The following is a 16,370-nucleotide window of genomic DNA, read 5'->3' as shown; positions in this document are numbered from 1 at the left end:
AATCAAGGACTTAGTAAACTTTGACTTATTATATGAACAACAAGGTTCAGTCGAAAAAAAATCGCTCTTTCGTGAGATGGTCAAGTCAATGTTTTTCAAAACACAGAAATTAAGATGAATAAATTACTTTCTCATATGCTTTTTAAAATTTTTACTTATTTATTTGTATCTTCCTTTATTTGCTTTGCATGGGCTTTCTCTTGCTTGCATGGGCTTTCCCTAGTTGCAACAAGCCAGGCTTACTCTTTCTTGCTGTGTGCCAGCTTCTCACTGCAGTTCTTCTCTTGTTGCAGAACACTGCTCTAGGCTCCCAGGCTTCAGTAGTTGCATCTCTCAGGATCAGTAGTTGCAGTGTGACGGCTCTAGGGCATGCGGTCTTAGCTGCTCTGAGGCATGTGGAATCTTCCTAGACCAGGGATCAAACCTGTGGCCTCTGCAATGGCAGGTGGATTCTTATTCACTGTGTCACCCTGGAAGTCCTCTCATATGTTGATAATGTGGTTGTTGTTCAGTTGCTAAGTCATATCCAGCTCTTTGCAACCCCATGGACTGTAGCACACCAGGCCTCCCTGGCCCTCACCGTCTCCCAGAGTTCACCCAAGTTCCTGTCTATCGATCGGTGATATTATCCAACCATCTCATCCTCTGCTGTCCTCTTCTCCTTTTGCATTCAATCTTTCCCAGCATCAAGTCTTTTCCAATGAGTTGACTCTTCACATCAGGTGGCCAAAGTACTGGAGCTTCAGCTTCAGCATCAGTCCTTCCAATGAGTATTCAGGGCTGATTTCTCTTAGGATTGACTGGTTTTATCTCCTTGCAGTCCAAAGGACTCTCAAGAGTCTTCTCCATCACCACACTTTGAAAGCATCAATTCTTCAGTGCTCAGCCTTCTTTATGGTACAACTCTCACATCAGTACATGACTACTGGAAAGACCATAGCTTTGACTATATGGACCTTTATTGGCAAAGTGATGTTTATTTTCCTTAATACTCTGTCTAGGTCTGTCATAGCCTTCCTTCCAAGAGGAAAGTATCTTCTAATTTCATGGCTGCAGTCACCATCTGCAGTGATTTTGGAGCCCAAGAAAAGAAAATCTATCACTGCTTCCACTTTTCCCCTTTCTATTTGCCATGAAGTGATGGGACCAAGTGCAATGATATTAGTTTTTTGAATCTTGAGTTTAAAGTCAGATTTTTCACTCTCCTCCTTCACCGTTCATCAAGAGGCTCTTTAGTTCTTCTTCACTTTCTGCCATTAGAGTGGTGTCTGCATATTGGAGGTTTTTGATATTTCTCCCAGCAATCCTGATTATAGCTTGTGATTCATCCAGCCTGGCAGTCTACATGAGGTACTCTGCATATAAGTTAAATAAACAGGGTGACAATATATATCATACAGCCTTGCGTGAAATGTTCCTTTGATTTCTCTAATTTTTCTTGAAGAGATCTCTAGTCTTTCCTATTCTATTGTTTTCCTTATTTCTTTGCATTGTTCGCTGAAGAAGGCCTTCTTAGCTCTTCTTGCTATCCTCTGGAACTCTGCATTCAGTTTGGTATATCTTTCCCTTTCTCCTTTGCTTTCTGTTTCTCTTCTTTTCTCAGCTATTTATTTGTAAAGCTTCCTCAGAAAAGCACTTTGCCTTCTTGCATTTCTTTTTCTTTGGGATGGGTTTGTTCACTGCCTTATGTACAATGTTACAAACCTCTGTACATAGTTCTTCAGTCACTGTCTACCAAATCTCAACCCCTGAATATATCGGTCACCTCCACTGTATATTCATAAGGGATTTGATTTAGGTCATACCTGGATGGCCTGGTTGTTTTCCCCAATTTCTTTAGTTTAAGCCTGAATTTTATGATAAGAAGCTGATGATCTGAGCCACAGTGGGCTCCAGATCTTGTGTTTGCTGACTGTATAGAGCTTCTCCATCTTCGCCTGCAAAGAATGTAATCAACCTGATTTTGGTAATGACCATTTAGTGATGTCCATGTGTAAAGTCCTCTCTTGCATTGCTGGAAAAGGGTGTTTGCTATGATCAGTATGTTCTCTCAGCAAAGCTCTGTTAGCCATTTTGTACTCCAAGGACAAATTTGACTGTTACTCCAGGTATCTCTCAACACCCTGCTTCTGCATTCCAATCTCCTATGATGAAAAAGACATCTTTTTGGGGGGGTATTAGTTCTAGAAGGTCTTGTAGGTCTTCACAGAACTGTTCAGCTTCCGCTTCTCCGGCATCAATGGTTGGGGCATAGACTTGGATTACTGTGACATTGAATGGTTTGCCTTGGAAACGAATTGAGATCATTCTGTCATTTTTGAGACTGCACCCAAGACTACATTTCAGATTCTTTTGCTGACTATGAGGGCTATCCCATTTCTTATATGGGATTCTTGCCCACAGTAGTAGATATAATGGTCATCTGAAATAAATTAGCCTGTTTTGGTCCATTTTAGTTCACTGATTCCTAAAGTGTTGATGTTCACTCTTGCCATTTCCTGTGTGACCAGGTCCAATTTACCTTGATTCATGAACTTAACATTACAGATTCCTATGCAGTATTGTTCTTTATAGCATCGGATTTTACCTTCATCACCAGACACATCCATAACTGAGCATCATTTCCACTTTGGCCCAGCCACTTTATTCTTTCTGGAGCTATGAGTATTTGGCTTCCACTCTTCCACAGTAGCACACTGGACACCGTCTGACCTGTGGGGCTCCTCTTCTGTGTCACATCTTTTTGCCTTTTTATACTGTCCATGGGGTTCTTGTAGCAAGAATACTGCAGGGGTTTGCCATTCCCTCACCCAGTGGACCATGTTTTGTCAGAACTTCCCACTATGACCCGTCCGTCCTGGGTGGCCCTGCATGGCATGGCTCATAGCTTCACTGAGTTATGCAAGCACCTTCACCACAAGGCAGTGATCCATGAAGGCTCCCAGGTTTGATAGTTGCGTCACTTGGTAGTTGTGGTGTGAGGGCTCTAGGGCGTGCGGGCTTCAGTAGCTGTGGCATGCGGGCTTCGTTGCTCTGAGGCATGTGTAAATCTTCCTGGACCAGGGATCAAACCCATGTCCCTTGCATTGGCAGGTGCATTTCTATCCACTGTACCAACAGGGAAGTCCTCTCATATGTTGATAAAGAGTATAATGATAAAACTTCATAGAACTCTCTCACAATTATATTATTACTTTTACTAGAGGATATTAGTGGTATAATAAAATCACTTAATTATTTATTTCACAATATTTAAACTGAGACACAACAGTAATCACACATACAAAAGCACCCATTAACCAGTCTCCCATACATTCAGTGGCCTTTGAATGACAGAGCTACAGGATTGACATCTGCAACAAGACATATAGGATGGTAGGTCTTCTTTTGAGCTTTTTTACTTTACCCAGGTACACAGACCCCAAAGCCCACAACAATAAATATTTACACATATTTCTATAATGTCTGAACATTTGGGTCATAAAGTAGGGAATAGGTGGACTACTACTCAAACTTTGCCTGTGGCTACACATTTCAGTCTAGTCCTGTGTTATCAGTGGACAGGACACCCAAGCCTCTGGTTACATCTGTGATTGTCTGCAAAAACTGTTGGTTTGAATTTCTATTTACTTTGCATCCTAGCAAACCAATCCATTTGCTAGTGCCTTCTGGGCAAAATGCCTAGGTTTTATAAAAAAAACAAATTCCTATTGAAAAGGAAACATGCTGCTGCTGCTGCTAAGTCACTTCAGTCGTGTCCGACTCTGTGTGACCCCATAGACGGAAGCCCACCAGGCTGCCCCGTCCCTGGGATTCTCCAGGCAAGAACACTGGAGTGGGTTGCCATTTCCTTCTCCAATGTGTGAAAGTGAAAAGTGAAAGTGAAGTCGCTCAGTCGTGTCCGACCCTTAGCGACCCCACGGTCTGCAGCCCACCAGGCTCCTCCATCCATGGGATTTTCCAGGCAAGAGTACTGGAGTGGCTTGCCATTGCCTTCTCCGAGGAAAAGGAAACATAAGCCCAAGGAAAATAAATTTCGATTGTTGGTGTTCTCTTCTGGAGTTCTTACCTTTCTTACCTTGAAATGTACATTTTCCACAACAGTGATGTTGAACTTCTGGTTAATTTCAGGAGCATTTTCATTTCAGGGAAACTCCACTAGTGACAACATCATACAGTTGTCTGTTTGGGGACTGTTATGCATGGTTTGTTTGGTTTTCTGTTACCATCCTGTTTAATTATCATAAACAGATGATTATTTACCTCCACAATTTCTACACTGGGCACTCTGACATGCCTCTGGATTATTTTTGTTTATTATATGGAATCGCCTATAAGCCACTGCAAATCCTAAACATAATTACCCTGTTCTAAGGTAGAAATTAACATAAAACATAGCTGTCAACTAAATTCAATAAAGATTTGGCCAAATTCCCTCTGATTTCATCCTACTTGGAATCTGAGGCAGTGATCGCTTACTCTGAAAACTGCCCAGCAGGTGTATGAATAGCAACTCCAAAAAATGCAGAGCCTTGACCATTTTAAAGAAGGCAACACCCCTTCTAAAAACATAACTGCTGAATTCATCAAAGAAATCTCACCCAATGCCTTGTGCTCCAAAAACCTGCGGAAAAGCGCAGCGTTCAGCTAAGCAAAGAAATACTCTTGCACTGTTTATTTTGATCATTGTTTTTCATCCTTAACGAGAAGCAAATCAATTAACAGGACTTACGACACTGTAGTTAGTCACCTAAGGGAAAGTATTATTAGCCTCATTAACTTGGAGAATCCGTCCAGCTCACGTCTAGAGTTAATCATCGTACGGACCCACGACTAACCCTGCCGGGCAATCCTGTGACGTTCGGAAACCCCACCTCTTTGACCTAGGCCCGGGCAGTACCCCGTGAGTAACCGCTGGTGCCCCAAGTCCACTGGCGCGGACAGGAAGCAGTTCCGAAAAAGGCGAAGTGCGGGGGTGGGGGACGTCTTCCCGGCCCCACCCTTGAAAGTTGCAGGGAGTGGCACCCCAAGAACTTTGGCAGATCGTTCTGTGTCGCCGCTCAGGGAGGTCGGCTCCAGCTTTCGCTGCCTGAGCCGATCTGCCCTGCCTGCCAAGCCCCTCCTTCCCTGCACCTTTAAGGGCTGGGAGAAGAGCGCGGCGGCGGAGGTTCCCTTCCGAAGAAGTCGCACCGGTTTTTCGAGCTCCGCTCTGCGCCCGGGGAGCCACGGCAGCGGGCGCGGGCGCCGCCGAGTGAGTCAGTGTTGGGAAACGGAGTGGGCGGGCACGGGTGTGAGGGAATGAATGATGTCAGGAGCGCGCAGGGCGGCGGCGGGGAGCGCGGGCCGCGGGGCCGCGGTAAACACGGAGCGCCGCCAGCGGGCCGAGCGGCCAGACCCCGCCCTCCGCGGCCGCCCGAGCCGGGCCGGGGCCGCAGCGCCGCCGGGAGCGGCCTCGGAGGCGGCGGCCGCGGGAGCCACCCGCGGAGCTGCTCGCCCGGTGGCGCCGACGCAGGCGCGGGCTCGACCCCCGAGCAAACTTTCCGGGGGCTTCAGCCGGGGGCGGCTGCGGCAGCCAGCTGCGGCCGCTCGCGGACCCCGGTCCGGGACCTGGCGCCGCGGGCTGGGGGGGTCTGGAGCCCCCGCCGAGCGCGGGTAAGGAGCGCCGAGGGCCCGGGGCGGAGGATGGGCTGCAAAGCGGCGCGCCGCGGGGGCGGGAGCGTGGACGGCGAGCGCGGACGCGGCGCTATTTCGGCCCCCAGCCGCCCCGCCCCGGGGCATCCTTGCTGGATTTTGCCTCGTAGCGGATGGCCGCGGGTCTTCGTCTGCTTGCTCCGAGCGTTCAACTCATTCATTCGCAGTCATTGCGGATAACTCGGTCCTGCCGGTGAAAGGACCCAGGTTGAACCGTAGGTTGTCCAGAGCCACTCTGCAGGGCAGGGCTGAAGTTCCGGAGCTGGAGGAGGGACTGTCTTGAAGCTTTTTGGAGAGGCACTTACCGATGATGTGTGAACAGTAAGAGCGAGCCCAGGTCTGGGCTGCCCGCACTGAAACCTTTCAACGTTTGGCATTCCAGAGTTACTCCTTAGGAAAGGGAGGTCTGGTGTTTCCGCGCACACTGGTAGGAGCGGACCTGCCTGCTTCTTTCAGGTACCGAGAGTTAGCCCGCGGCAACGCCTTGAAACAACTCTAATGTCAGGCTCTTTCTTTAATTTTTCTGTCAGCCTTTACCATTCCGTTTCGTCTTGCTTGCTCTAATAAGACCATAACATCGTTTTGACACGTATGTTAGTTTTTTGAAGAGATTCGGTTGTTTAGTGTCTGGGTAGGCGTGGATTTTGAACTTTTCAAATCCTTGCTTTCACTCCTGGTCTCATCTATTGTCGGTGGGTTCTCAGTTAACTTAAACACTCCGAGCCAGCAAAACGGGACTGGAACTACTTCAGAGGCTAGTCATGAGGATTAAAGCTCAGAAGGCCTGTCGTGATGTCTGGCGTGAAGCCGACCTCAACAAATTTTAACTGTTTATGTATAAATAGTGTGTTCCAGCTGGCAAAGGTAATCATCAATTAATTTCCACAAAATTTCCTGCTTATAGACCTGGTGGGTTGAGGTTTAGCGTGTGAAATCCTTTGGCAGGTTCCTCACAAAGTGTGGTGACGTCTTCAGGAAGTTAAATGCTTCCTTGTGGATACCAGTAAGATTTGGTGTGTGTGTGTTAGTCGCCCAGTCGTGTCCCACTCTTTGCGACCCCATGGACTATAACCCGCCAGGCTCCTCTGTCCATGGAATTCTCCAGGCAAGAATGCTGGAGTGGGTAGCCATTCCTTCCCTGCTCCAAGGGATCTTCCTGACCAGGAATCGAACCCAGGCCTCCCGCATTGCAGGCGGTTTTCAGGAAGTTAAATGCTTCCTTGTGGATACCAGAAAGATTTGGGGTTCCCATGCCATATTAGGGAAACTGCCGTTCACTGTTTAAACAGAGTCAGAACAGTGGCTGAAAGTGACAAATGGAATTTGGACTTAGATTGGATGTGTGGAGAACTCTCTACTTTACCCTTAACTGTTTTTTTTTTTTTTTCTTAAAAAAAAAAAATAATCAGTACAAAAATATAGCCCTTTCCTTCCTTGCTATGCTGCTTGTCTCACTTCACAATAGTCTTCTGGTTGACGTGGATTTTTTTTTAACGAGTTAATGTTTAATTTGATTTCTCTAGTTTCATTTTTAAGTAGAGCTGGTTGACTTATGAACATGGAGAGAAACACTTGGACACCTTTGGGTTACTGCCTCTTGTCTTTGGTTTCTCTTTTCACAGAATTTTATGAAAGTCTCTAGGAAATATTTGGAGGGATAGAAGCATTTGTTCAGGTGTTATATTGAAAACATTTGTTTTTACCATGTCTACAACTTTTAGGGTCAAAGGTCACAGGGAATCCTGCCCCCGCCCCCAACCCAGTGTGATGTAGAGATCTGGTCATCAGAATCCAGAAGACCTAAGGCTATCTGGGTGGTAACTTACTGGCTGTGTTACTTTGAGCAATTTACTTAAACTCTCTGGAATTCTTGTGGGACATTTAAACGAAATACAGGGAAAAAATAGAAATAATCTTCAGTTCAGTTCAGTCGCTCAGTCGTGTCTGACTCTCCGCGACCCCATGAATCACAGCACGCCAGGCCTCCCTGTCCATCACCAACTCCCGAGTTCACTCAAACTCATGTCCACAGAGTCGGTGATGCCATCCAGCCATCTCATTCTCTGTCGTCCCCTTCTGCTCCCACCCCCAACCTTTCCCAACATCAGAGTCTTTTCCAGTGAGTCAACTTGTCGCATGAGGTGGCCAAAGTATTGCAGTTTCAGCTTTAGCATAATCTTACATCTATGCAAATTGACATTGGAATACAAATGAGAACATTTTTTTCATGCTTAACCTTTATTCATTTCAAGAAGCTTTAAAAAGTTTGCAACTTATAACAATAGAAAACTATTACAATCAGTATTTTGACATTAGTTATAGGAAGCTCTGCACTTACTGTTTGTTTTGTTGCTAAGCCATGTCCGACTCTCTGCAACTCCATGGACTGTAACCTGCCAGGCTGCTCTGTCTGTGAGATTTCCCAGGCAAGAATACTGGAGTGGATCTCCATTTACCTTCTCCACAAATGAGAACTTTTTAAAGAAGTGATACATTGAAGTGAGGTGTTGTTTGTTTTCTTTTTAAAAAAGGAAGAATTACTGAGAATTCTAGACAGTTTCAGACTAGAGTAGCCTACTCACTTTTATCCAATTCCCCTATTGGGGATTTGAAGCCTCCATCCTGAACTACAGTTATCAGGTATTTGTTCAGTTGGGGAATGTTTAGTGAGCAGCTACTATATTCCAGCCACTGTGCTAGGTACTAGCAATGTTAAGGTGAAGGAGGCACTGTAACTGGCTTTCAGTCTGGTAGAAATAGCCCCTAAGCTTTGATTATGGAGAGGAAGAAAGAGTCAAAAATGAGAGGGGTAGGGAATTGGAAGGAAACCAGAAGTGACTACGCCATGATAGGCTGCCTCTCACTGATAATTTGAGGTCTATTGCTATCTAAAGTATGCTGAATCGGGGCTCATAAGCTATGAGGCTGAACAATGTAAGTATGCTTTGCTTTACCCAGTAAAAGTATTATAGACAAATTTAGCCCTTAAATAATTTTAAACGTATCAGAGCAGACTTGTTTGAATGAAATCTGACGGGTAAAATCGGTTCAACCAAGGTTTACTTACTGTGAGGAAAGAAAGCACTGTTTTAAATTTTAAGAGAATAATCACTGTGGATGAGTAGTATTTCAATTTATTTTTCCTCATAAGTAGTATATAACAGAAAAATAAGTAGTATGTTACTTGCAGAGGTTTAAAAGTACCAGATAATCAAATCAGCCACCACCCAGAAAATTCTTAGTGTTGTATTCTTAAATTCTTTCTCACCTGTATTGCGCCTACTCTGAGCCAGGCAATGTGCCAGTTACTCTATACATTTAGGATCCCCTGTTATGCTCATCCCAACCCTATGAGTTAGGTGTGATTGTGGAGGAAAAGGCTGATTTAGAGACATTAACTTTCCTAAAGTTACACAGCTAGAAAATTATTCTCTACGAAATTGGTTTGTTCTCTACATACTGTTTTCTAATTTTTTTTAATCCCCATCCAAATATGGATGGCTCTATATCACTAAAATATATGCTTAAACGACATCTCTTATAGTTTTCAGTTGAATGACTGCATCTCAAGCAGTCCCCTTTTGTTGGACAGTTTGTTTCCAGTTTTCACTATTTTAAACAACTCTGCAGTAAATATTCTTCTGACTGTATCTGTGTGCAATTCATGATTATTTTAGTCATTTTGCATTTTAAAAAGTAAATTTTGATCTTTAATTTATGTGCCTTTTTTCCCCCACCATATTCAGGACTAGAAAACTTTCTCCTTCCTCTTTAAACTTTGTTTTAATTTCTATGTTCCTTTAGTGTTTCTCATAAGATTTCAGCAATAGTATCAACATTCTCTGTGGAGCTGCACAGTAGGTCCACAGCTCATTACACAAGGGATTTATCTGATGAAAATGGAACACAGAGGCTTTCTTAAAGAACTACTTGTGTTTGTATTATTGCTATTAGACAGAAAGTTGAACTTCTTTTATGGGGAAATATAGCAGAATGGACCAGTACTGACTTTGCCAGACAGAAAAGAATTTAAAAAAAACTTACTGAAGTATAGTTGATCAACAGTGTTGTGTTAATTTCTGCTGTACAGCAGAGTGACTAAGTTATATATATATATTCTTTTTCACATTCTTTTCCATTATGGTTTATAACAGGATATTGAATATAGGTTTCTGTGTTATATAGCAGGACCTTATTGTCTATCTGTCCTATATGTAATAAATTGCGCTGTTAATCCCAAACTCCCAATCCTTCCTTTCCCTACCCTACCTCCTTCCGTGGCAACCACAGATCTGTAATTCGTGTCTTTAAGTCTGTTTCTGTTTTGTAGATATGTTCATTTGCATCTTATTTTAGATTCTGCATGTAAGTGGTATCATATGGTGTTCGTCTTTCTCTTCCTGACTTTTTGCTTAGTGTGATAATCTCCAGGTTCACCTCTGTTGCTGAAAATAGTATTTCATTCCTTTTATAGCTGAGTAATATTCCATTGTGAATATGTATCACATCTTCTGTAGCCATTCTTCTGTCAATGGACATTTATGTTGTTTCCATGTCTTGGCTATTGTAAATAGTGCTGCTGTGAGTGTGTATCTCAGAAAAGAAATTCAGGTTCTACCCATATTTCAGAAAAGAAACTTTGCTTCTACAATTTACATCATTGGTACTTGGTTGGATAGGCAGATTACGTTTTGCAGATATTACATTTAGCAGATTTATCACCAGGTTTAGAATAAACTCTTTCATTTTTAAATAGGTCATCTTTAAAGAAAATCTTAGAGACTTCCCTGGTGGTCAAGTGGTTAAGACTCCCTGCTTCCAATGCAGAGGGTGCAAGTTTGATCCCTGTTTGGGGAGTTAAGATCCCACATGCAGTATGGCCAAAAAAAGAAAGTCTTAGACATTTGTCCTTTGATCTCTTAAAAAAGTGTATCATTGCTAAGACGTTTTCCAGTTGATTTAATGAAAGTGACAAAAAAAAAAATCCATTAGCTAGCCTTCATTATAGGTATAACACGTGTTCATTTAAACATTTCTCAAGTTTTATTATATTATCATACTGGCTTTGCTACTCTGAGTCATACTTTTTTCTTTTGGGTTTATATTTCCATATCCAACGCACATTACCTTATCCTCATGATTTTGATAAAGGATGTTGGAAAATGAGTAGTATTCAATTCAGCCTTTTTATATAGAAACTCAGATCAGTTCAATTTATTAAATTCCTAACAATAATTATTAATTCAAGGCAGAATTTAAAGAAACAGCTAATAAAATTTCAGTATAAATAGGATAATCAGTTATTTGATGATTGGTTTTCCCTACTGTAAAACGCTATATGATCATTTGCTTGCAGTTTAAAATTCAGCCTCAGAATTTTGTGTCTTTAGCTTGATAGTGTCACTTGAAACTTTCAAATAAACTTGTACATGTTCTTAGTTTCTTTTTTAAAGCAACGTTAGCTGGATTGAGTGTTTGTCTTATGTTTATATGTTTTCTTTCAGTGAATCCCTTGTGCTCTTTAAAAAGAATAAAATCACATAATAAATGTGTTAGACAGGAGGGCATAAAAGGAGATGAAAGATAATTTTGAAGCCAGAGTGTCAGAAAAGACAGCTAGTTACTAGACGTCGAATGAAGTAAAAGGCTGGAAAGGCCCTTCAGGTCAGTGTCATTTCTCCACCTGGAAGTGCCTGTGCTGAGCTTCATTTTGTTGGTTTAGTCGCTAAGGAGTGTTGCGTTCTCTGAGACCCCATGGACTGCAGCACACCGGGTTCCTCTGTCCTCCTCGGTCTCCCAGAGTTTCTTCAGATTCAAGTCCATTGAGCTAGTGATGCTCTCTAACCATCTCATCCTCTGCCACCCCCTTCTTGTTTTGCCTTTAATCTTTCTCAGTGTCAGGGTCTTTTCCAATGAGTCAGTTTTTTGCATCAGGTGGCCCAAGTATTGGAGCTTCAGCTTCAGCAACAGTCCTTCCAATGAAGGAGCTTCATTTAGGGCGGAAAGAGAGATACCCAAATGTTAGGGCTTGGCCTCAGGCAAAATTGTGAAATTGAGCTGAAATACTCACCGTCGGGTATCCTTAACTCTAAGTTTACCTGACAGGACTTGCTTATGCAAGAAAGTGCTTGATAAGTACCTGTATAAGGGCAAATTGCAGTCCCATTGAAACTGTGGACCTGAAGGCATCTTATTTATGAAAAACTAGGACTGATTCAAAATTGGGAAGAGAGTATGCGTCAAGGCTACATATTGTCACCCTGCTTATTTAATTTAAATGCAGAGTACATCATGTGAAACGCCAGGCTGGATGAAGCACATGCTGGAATCAAGATTTCTGGGAGAAATAATCAACAACCTCAGATATGTAGATGATAACATTCTAATGGCAGAAAGGGAAGAGGAACTAAAGAGACTCTTGATGAGGGTGAAAGAAGGGACTGAAAAAGCTGGCTTCAGACTCAACAATCAAAAAACTAACATCGTGGCATCCGGTCCCATCAATTCATGGCAAATAGCTGGAGAAAAAGTGGAAACTGACAGACTTTATTTTCTTGGGCTCTAAAATCACTGTGGATGATGACTGAAGCCATGAAATTAAAAGACGTCTGTTCCTTGGAAGAAAAGCTTTGACAAACCTAGACAGTGTATTAAAATGCAGAGACATTACTTTGCCAAAAAAGGTTTGTATAGTCAAAGCTATGGTTTTTCCAGTGGTCATGTGTGGATGTGAGAGTTGGACTATAAAGAAAGCTGAGCACCGAAGAATTGATGCTTTTGAATTGTGGTGCTGGAGAAACTCTTTGAGAATTCCTTGGACACAAAGGAGATCAAACCAGTCAATCCTAATGGAAATCAACCCTGCATATTCATTGGAAGGACTGATGCTGAAGCTGCAATACTTTGGCCGCCTGATATGAAGAGCCGACTCATTGAAAAAGGCTCTGATGCTGGGAAAGCATGAGGGTAAGAGGAGAAGGGGGTGACAGAGGATAAGATGGTTGGATGGCATCACTGATTCAGTGGACGTGAGTCTGAGAAAACTCCAGGAGATAGTGAAGGACAGGGAAGCCTGACATACTGCAGTCCATGGGGTTGCAAAGAGTCAGACATGGCTTAGTGACTGAGCAACACCAATAGGAGCTGAGTGTCACCTCTAGAATCTAACCACCTCTTTTTTGGGTTTGTCTTATTTGTTTGTTTATGATGGCACGTGGTCTTTGTTGCTGCGTGCGGGCTTTCTCTGGTTGCCGTAAGCAAGGGCTACTCTCTAGTTGCGGTGCCCGGGCTTTTCTTTGTGGTGGTTTCTCTTGTTGTGGAGTACAGGCTCTAGGCAAGTGGGCTTCAGCAGTTGGGGCTCACAGGCTCTTAGAGCTCAGGCTCAGCAGTTGTGGCTCACGGGCTTAGCTGCTCCTCTGAGGGGGGACCTTCCTGCACTAGGGATCGAGCCCTTGTCCCCTGCATTGGGAGGTGGATTCTTAACCACTGGACCACTGGGGAAGTCCCTTTAAATCACCTCTTTTCAATTAAGATGATTAGAAATGCAAAATACTGAATGAGTCAGACTTTGGGAAGAAAGCTTTTCCATAAATGGGAGGGACTCGAGGGAGGAGTTGCCCTGGAGATGGGAAAACAGATACGAAAAGAAGGAAGCAGACGTGCCAAAGGCAGATTCTGTGTCCCTTGGGAAGACATACCTAATACTAAGGTTTGCTGGGATTCAGCTCCTGCTGTTGAAACTGGGATCACATGTGATCCTGGAGGATTTGGCCTCCCAAGAGTGAAAATGCACACTAGGAGCCTCTTGGACCTGCTCCGCTGATGAGAACCATCCTGGGAAATACCTCTTAACATGAACCCGTCCCAGATGGGCTAAGGATACTTTTCCTTACCTGGGAGTACTTTAAGTAGGTAGTCTGATATGACTAGAGAAAGTGTGAAGGAATGAGTTTTCCTTTAGGAGTAGGAAAAAGTGTTAATGAATAAGTGGTTTTGGATCAGGCATCACCTAGCTAACTGGGTTGCCAAGGACCCCTAGGTAGCAGCCCACCTCCAGTGAGAAGTGAAGACCTTTCAGGAAAAGACTGGCAGCAGTAGCTGAAAATGAAGCTAAACCTTTAAGACAGAGAGATACCCAATGCCGACCTAGACAGCGTATTAAAAAGCAGAGACATTACTTTACCAACAAAGGTCCATCTAGTCAAGTCTGTGGTTTTTCCAGTAGTCATGTATGAATGTGAGAGTTGGACTATAAAGAAAGCTGAGCGCAGAAGAATTGATGCTTTTGAACTGTGGTGTTGGAGAAGACTCTTGAGAGTCTCGTGGATTGCAAGGAGATCCAACTAGTCCATCCTAAAGGAGATCAGTCCTGGGTATTCATTGGAAGGACTGATGTTGAAACTGAAACTCCAGTAATTTGGCCACCTGATGTGAAGAGCTGACTCACTTGAAAAGACCCTGATGCTTGGAAAGATTGAAGGCAGGAGGAAAAGGGGACGACAGAGGATGAGATGGTTGGATGGCATCACTGACTCAATGGACATGAGTTTGGGTAAACTCTGGGAGTTGGTGATGGACAGGGAGGCCTGGCGTGCTGCGGTCCATGGGGTTACAAAGAGTTGGACACGACTGAGTGACTGAACTGAACTGAACAAGTTGGTTCTCCAAGTTTCACCAGACCGAGAAGCCAGAGATGGTGCAGTGAAATACTGATGGTTAAACAGTGTTGAGTACTCTTGAGTTAGGTTCTAGAGAAGATTAAATCACATTCTCTATCTTCAGGCAGCCCTGCACAATAGAAATTGTATTATCTCCACTGTGGAAGTAGGGAAACAATTTAGAAAGGTTAATGTGCTCAAGGCTGCGAAGCTGGAAGGAGAGGAGGAGGGCCGGCTGATTCTCCTGCCTGCGCTCTGCCGGGTAATCCCCCTAGGTGTTCTGTAATCGCTCCACTAGCTTTGGAGATAGGGCAGGTTTGAGGTTTGAGGGGATGTATTTTGATATGCGGTTGTATGTCTACCGCCCCATCTCCTGGAATGTTTTTTTGGTCTGTGCTGCCTTCAGGCCATGAAGTAATGCCAGAGAGACAAAGGCCCCATAGGCTTACTCAGGCCAGCTTGGATTTATGACCCAGAAACACCCCTTACCATTCGATGACTATGAGCAACTTCCTGCGATGAATCTCCATTTCCTGGCTGTGAAATGGGACTAAGATAGTATTTACTTCCTGAGGTAACTATGAATCATACTACTTTATGTGTATAAAACACTGAGGATAATGCTCAGTTCATTGTTAATATTTGGTGGCTCAGCCATCCTTTTTTTGCATATAGACTGTTTCTCACTTTCAAAACAAAGGATCCATTCCTGTGTCTCAAGGATCAAATTGTTTCTCATTATTTCTCATGAAGTTAACGTATTTTTAGGTAATGGAATGACCATTTGTCACATTTCGCCTCTATTGTAGGGTCTGGGTCCTATCTCTTACCCTCTCCTCTTCCTTTCTTTTGGGGTTAAAATAAAATTTTTTAAAATTGATCATCCATTGCCATTGAATTCAAGAACTTTCATAAGAAGTGTATAACATCAACTGTGAATGCTTACAAGCCTTCCAAGCTGCCATCACAATATGCCAGCCCTCTCAGCAGATGCTGGGAGCAGTGGTGAGCACACCACTGTCCCTCAGAGCTCAGCCTTCTGAGGAGTATTGTACCATGAGCACCACTGTCCCAGAAAGTGCCCAGGCCATTAAGGATCACAGACCCTACTGTCCTCCCTGGACAGTGTGCTGGGCATCTTTCTTTAGGAGGCCCTGAGGCGGTTTATCTAACACAGCTGCTACTGTTTTCTGAGATTTGCATTTGATCTGTAAGTTCTTTAGCTGTCCAGTTATTACTGCCCCATAGTCGCTTCCAAACTTTAGTATCAGCAAAAGGCTTTTTTTTTCTGTTAAATTAACATCTATGTGTGTGTGTGTGTAAGTGTGTGTGTATAAGTTTATAAGCAGCAAGCAGGAACATTTACAGTTTTATTTTCCGAATACTTAAAGTGCTCACTATGTGCCAGGGTTTGCTCTGAACACTTAGAACTCTTCTTCATCTGTTCCTCCTTCAGCACTCTGAGACAGATGTTATTACCCCCATTTTAAGAATCCTCTTTTGAGACACAGCAGGCAAGTTTTTTGTAGGCAAGTTAAGTTACTTGCCTACAGTCAGACAGGTGGTATGAGGCAAATCTGGGTCTTGAAATCAGACAGTTTGGCTGTGGTGTCTAAGCACCGCACTGTTGTTTGTAGAAATCTAGCGTGTATCTCTCCAGTCCTCTTGCCTGGAAAATCCCATGGGCGGAGGAGCCTGGTGGACTGCAGTCCATGGGGTCGCGAAGAGTCGGACACGACTGAGTGACTTCACTTTCACTTTTCACTTTCATGCACTGGAGAAGGCAATGGCAACCCACTCCAGTGTTCTTACCTGGAGAATCCCAGGGATGGGGGAGCCTGGTGGGCTGCCGTCTATGGGATCGCACAGAGTCGGACACGACTGAAGCGACTTAGCAGCAGCAGCGTGTATCTCGCACTTTGGGTCTAACTTTGTCCTTGCACGTGCAGTTTTAGCAAAGGAACATCATACCTGTCCATACATGCTATCAGCTCCTTATGATTTACCATATAGAGGACTACA

General features: G+C 43.7%; 1 protein-coding gene across 2 annotated transcripts in view; it reads left to right on the top strand.

Annotated features, from left to right (window-relative positions):
• The first annotated feature begins 4,939 nt into the window (after positions 1-4,939).
• Positions 4,940-16,370, top strand: part of SGMS2 (sphingomyelin synthase 2) — a 98,754-nt gene continuing 87,323 nt past the window's right edge. Inside the window, exon 1 of one of the 2 annotated variants that reach the window (XM_055435310.2) lies at positions 4,940-5,251. The gene's annotated coding sequence lies outside the window, so the exon portion shown is untranslated. Of the gene's footprint in view, positions 5,252-5,733; positions 6,148-16,370 lie in introns of those variants that run through there. The other variant, XM_055435312.2, reaches the window with a different exon arrangement.

This window comes from Moschus berezovskii, chromosome 5 (genome assembly GCF_049115385.1).
Source record: "Moschus berezovskii isolate FMDL1 chromosome 5, NW_MosBer_1.0, whole genome shotgun sequence".
Taxonomy (NCBI): domain Eukaryota; kingdom Metazoa; phylum Chordata; class Mammalia; order Artiodactyla; family Moschidae; genus Moschus; species Moschus berezovskii.
Note: the sequence above shows the minus strand (reverse complement) of the source record. Positions and strands in the feature narration are given on the sequence as shown.